Genomic DNA, 4,524 nt, shown 5'->3' with positions numbered 1-4,524 from the left:
CAGAAATATAGACAACCTCAGAACACAAAAACTTCAGAAACATAAACAACAACAGAAATAGAGGCAACCTCAGAAATACAGACAACCGCAAAATTAAACAAAACGACTGAATTATAGTCCATCGCAAATAGCGCTACCTCGTCGAAAATAGAGACTGCAGAAATTCTGGAGAGCACAGAAATTCTGTAGAGCTGAGAAATAAAAGTACAGCACGTCAAACATACTGGAAATGAGAGGGCAATAGAGGGCGTACTACCACCACGCACGCACAGAGATACGATCTTACGTATACGTAAGCTCCCGAAGGGAGCTAGAGAGGTAACTCTTTTCGCGCGTTTTTTTCTCCCATAGGTTTTGTACACAGCCAACATGGCTGCCGGCGGACAATTTGAAGGTTGATTTTGGAGGGTCAATGTTTAATTCATGAAATGACGTCAAATTACGCAAAATACACTTCTATGATTGGCTAAGACGCTAATGTTTTATTCATATCTTTTGAATTAAACACGTTTTTTCCTTCCCACAATTCCCTACGAGATCTGTGCGAAGTGTTGTTCTTTTAGACTCTGCGAATTTCCAGTTTCTACAACGAAATAGCTCGACTAATCATCTGTTTATAGAATTGATGTTCGAAATCGTGATTTCTGAGTGAACTTCATTGGAGCAGAAAATCTTGGAGGGAACATCAATATTAATTTAATGACATTCCATAAGAATAAAAGTAAGTTAAGTTCATTTTCATGTTTTGATCTCACTTACAATGGTGAGGTGTTTGCCGGGGTTCGGGGCCCATCCCGTATTACTTTACTACGTAAACCTCGCTCCCATTTCTTTTGCCTGACTTCAGTTCCAAATAAATCATCTGTCAGTGCATGAGTTTCTCAAAAAATAGGCCTAACTTACCATTTGTCGTAGACCATCGGAATGCTTCATGTAAGCAAAAAGTAAACCTGTATTTCAGTTTTATTGTCAATTATCAGGGGTAGATGTGGACTTGTTTCCGACCTCCTGTTTTGGTAACGACAAACTGTCGATTTTGGTCAGAGCGAGATCCGGCCTTGATATCGCCGGTGCTAGCCGGCTAGCGAGATTGTCGATGTAGTCATGGGGTATGAAAATAGCGGGGACGGACTAGGCCCAAACTTCAAGCTTGAAAGTTGAAGTTTAGGCCTAGTCCGTCCACGCTATTTCATCTTCATATGAATAAGTATAATTCTCAGCAGCTTCTTTTATTCAGAAGCTTTTTACTTCAGAGTAATCATGAATGAAATCCAATTGATTTAGTGTACACTGTTAGATTTGAATGAAATGACTCACTTAGACGTAAATCAAGTTTCTATTTGAACAGGATGCCCTGGGCCTGGCCTGGGGTGGTATTCTGAAAAGTTCTCAGTGTTTACTTCATTCAAATGTGATGTGATTCTTTAGTTATATACAGGACCAGCATAGACCAGGTCCTGATTCAGCTATACAGCTGGAGCAATATGTGGTTGGAATCATTTTACTTTAATAAACAGTCGGGTACCGGTATACGTATGCCTCCCTGTGAAACTTTATGATATAGAGAGAATGAATTTTTTTGACCTGATAATTTTGTTTGGAATATTCATACGCCAATGATATGGGCAGCTGGATTTTTTTTTAAAATATTGTTTACGAAGAGTAGTTTTTATCTCTAATACTCTCAAACTGTAAAAAAAAATGTTTATTGCAGATCCAATAGGACCAAGATCTTAGCAGTTCACACCCGGTCAGAGGGACAAAATTGAGAACCATGCAGATCAGCAAGTGTGAGTTACACTCTAATGAGGAACAGGACATCTGAATAAAAATTGGAAAATTGCAAGGTATGCTTGTTGTTTTAATAATAATACAGGCTGTATCTAAGCTCATCACCCCCCCCCCCCCAAAAAAAAAAATAGTCTAAATGAATAAATATTACATCTTTTGGGGGAGGGGGGTATGGCTAATTGAGCTGAATCAAAATAAGATATCACATAAAATTAAAGCTCCATTGATAGCTAATATTTGCTTGAATTCAGATTCACCTGTATTTCCATTTTCACCGACCATACCTTCTGTCTATGTACATGTACATAAAAAACCATGATATGAACAGTTATCATCTGATAAATATTTCAAATAATTTGCACTCTTTATTATCAAAACATACTGTAAATAGTTATATTGATAGATCAATTTATCTGGATGTAGGACAAAAGTATTAAATAGAGTTTAAATCTTCTTAATAAAACTGGACTAGATGAGTAAGAATAATTTACATCAGCAGCTCATTTTGTTCTTTTTCTATTTTTTTACAATGCAGGTTTCCCACTGCCCAAGCTGTTTAAGTACCGGTATCACAACAAGTACCAAGACGGAAGAAATATGAAGGCCAAGTTAATAAGTAGTTACTTCAAATTAATTTGAATAGATATATCAACAAAGCATTGAATGTTCTTTAAACTGCATATCTGTAGAAAAGAGTGCAGTACAAGTTCAGGTTCATCAGCGGGCAATGACATTAAAGTATACAAAATTTCACACAAAATACAAGTAAGAAATATTTTTTTTCCAATGGGCAAATGTATTACCTTTTATTAATATTTAATACTTCTACTAGTTCTTAGAAATTTTTGTGAAATTAAATATAATTTCCAGTTTAAAGGCCTATTGTATACAAGACAAAAATTTATATTTTGAAATAAAAATCATGCGTAGATAAATGTTAATAAAGGTGATCAGAGGATTAAGAAATAATTTTAGTATCATTCCTGGGCCTCATTTCATAAACAAGTTATTACTATTGTAATCTTGTCACTATGACAATTACCATGGTAACAGGGCTGAGCAAGAAATCAAGGTTTTTATGGAAGCTGCAATGGGCTTGGACAAAGTTACCATAATTGCAAGTCTTCATATAATGGCTGAATAATTATGTAGGAATATTAAATTGCATTTATTGTTATCTTACTTTTTAAAAAGTTTGACATGGATTACCTCTGCAAAAATATATAAATAGACTATATTTTTAAAAATAGATTGAATTCTAGCCACAGTGACAGTAGACAATATTAAATTTTGTGAATGATTCACTAATGTATTGACTGGGAAAGGCACTCTTTAGGGAGATTCTGGAATTATCCCCCCCCCCTTTTTTTATGTGGAGTGCTCTCACATTAGTAGAATATTTCTTGTCAGCAAATTTGGAAGGAATTTACCTCCTTTTTTTGAGTGACAAACTTTTGTGGAAAAATTAGAATATCACAGATTTTATGCTCTTTTTATGAAATCCTGGATGCATCCCTCATATTAACTATTAGGCTCATTGACATTTTTTGAATGAAATTTTAATAAACATTGTATATTTTGGCTTAAGTGTAGAAAAATGCACTCAATCTTTTATTTTTAAATCTAATTTAATGCTTGTAGACTCTATTATTGTTATGTTATTTTCAATGTTTTAGAAAATGGATTTCTTAATAAACATGTTAATTTTAATTAAATTATGTGATCTTGGTCATTTTCATTTATTAATCACCAATTTGTAATGATACATTGCTACCAAGAATTTGTATGCACAAATGGCACAAGATGTTGCACTCTGTAGTGAAATGTGATGATACTATTGTGACATCATGAGAGCAAACAGCAGTTAAACAAAATATTCTTCAAGAGAAATAAGGATAAGAGTGGGAAAGTAAGTAAAATGACAGGAGAATTGTTTGCCTTTATGCATATATTTGTGTGTGTCAGTTTCTGAGAGAGAGAGAAGAGGCAGGAAATGGGGGGCAGTTAGAGAAAGTTGTTTGGTTTGGAAGAACAATCATAAGACCTTACTGTTCATGATGGGTATACGGGGGAGGGGAATTATTTCTACAAAATGTGGAACCTGTATATAAAATGTATTTTTCTTTCCATATAAAAATTATACCAGATTCATTTCCAGTTGAAAATAAAAAATAAATATTCTATAGCCTATGATCGGTTTGCTCCCTTGCCTAGATAATTTTGAGAATCCCCCTAGAATATTGTACCTAGGTCATAGTGACATAGAAGTCGCCATTTAAAATTAAGTGCTCCCGACTGCTATTCATAATAGGACCTATATTGGAGACTGTACAATAATTATGTAAAAGAATTTGATTTATTCTTATTTTTGTTCAAATAATGAAATAAAAGTTCATTTAGTTTTCTGCAATTAAAAATAAACAGAAAAGATAAAAATATGAATGAAGAGTTTAGTTGCAATAGGGGTTAGGTCCACTTTTTACCATTCCGAGAAAATCCATGTTTTTTATTCTCACTTACTGCATTACTCTTATGAGACACTAATTTTTCATGATGTACTACCCTATCATGTGAACATAAATTTGGGTATAAAAGAAATGTACCTGTTTTCAATTTTTTTCGATATATTCTTTTTAAAAATATTGTGTACCTAACCCCTTTTGCAACTAAACTGAAATGAATCCAATCAATTTTGATAAAAAGGGTGATTTTCTTTGCCACTTTTATTCACGA

The 4,524-nt window shown here is 33.7% G+C and overlaps 1 long non-coding RNA gene across 1 annotated transcript; it reads left to right on the top strand.

Moving 5' to 3' along the window:
- Positions 1-681: 681 nt before the first annotated feature.
- LOC121429118 lies at positions 682-2,954 on the top strand. Its single transcript, XR_005971869.1, has 3 exons — positions 682-721; positions 1,715-1,847; positions 2,327-2,954. It is a non-coding gene; the product is annotated as an uncharacterized LOC121429118 (long non-coding RNA).
- Positions 2,955-4,524: the final 1,570 nt, after the last annotated feature.

This window comes from Lytechinus variegatus, chromosome 15 (genome assembly GCF_018143015.1).
Source record: "Lytechinus variegatus isolate NC3 chromosome 15, Lvar_3.0, whole genome shotgun sequence".
In the NCBI taxonomy this organism is placed as follows: Eukaryota; Metazoa; Echinodermata; class Echinoidea; order Temnopleuroida; family Toxopneustidae; genus Lytechinus; species Lytechinus variegatus.
Note: the sequence above shows the minus strand (reverse complement) of the source record. Positions and strands in the feature narration are given on the sequence as shown.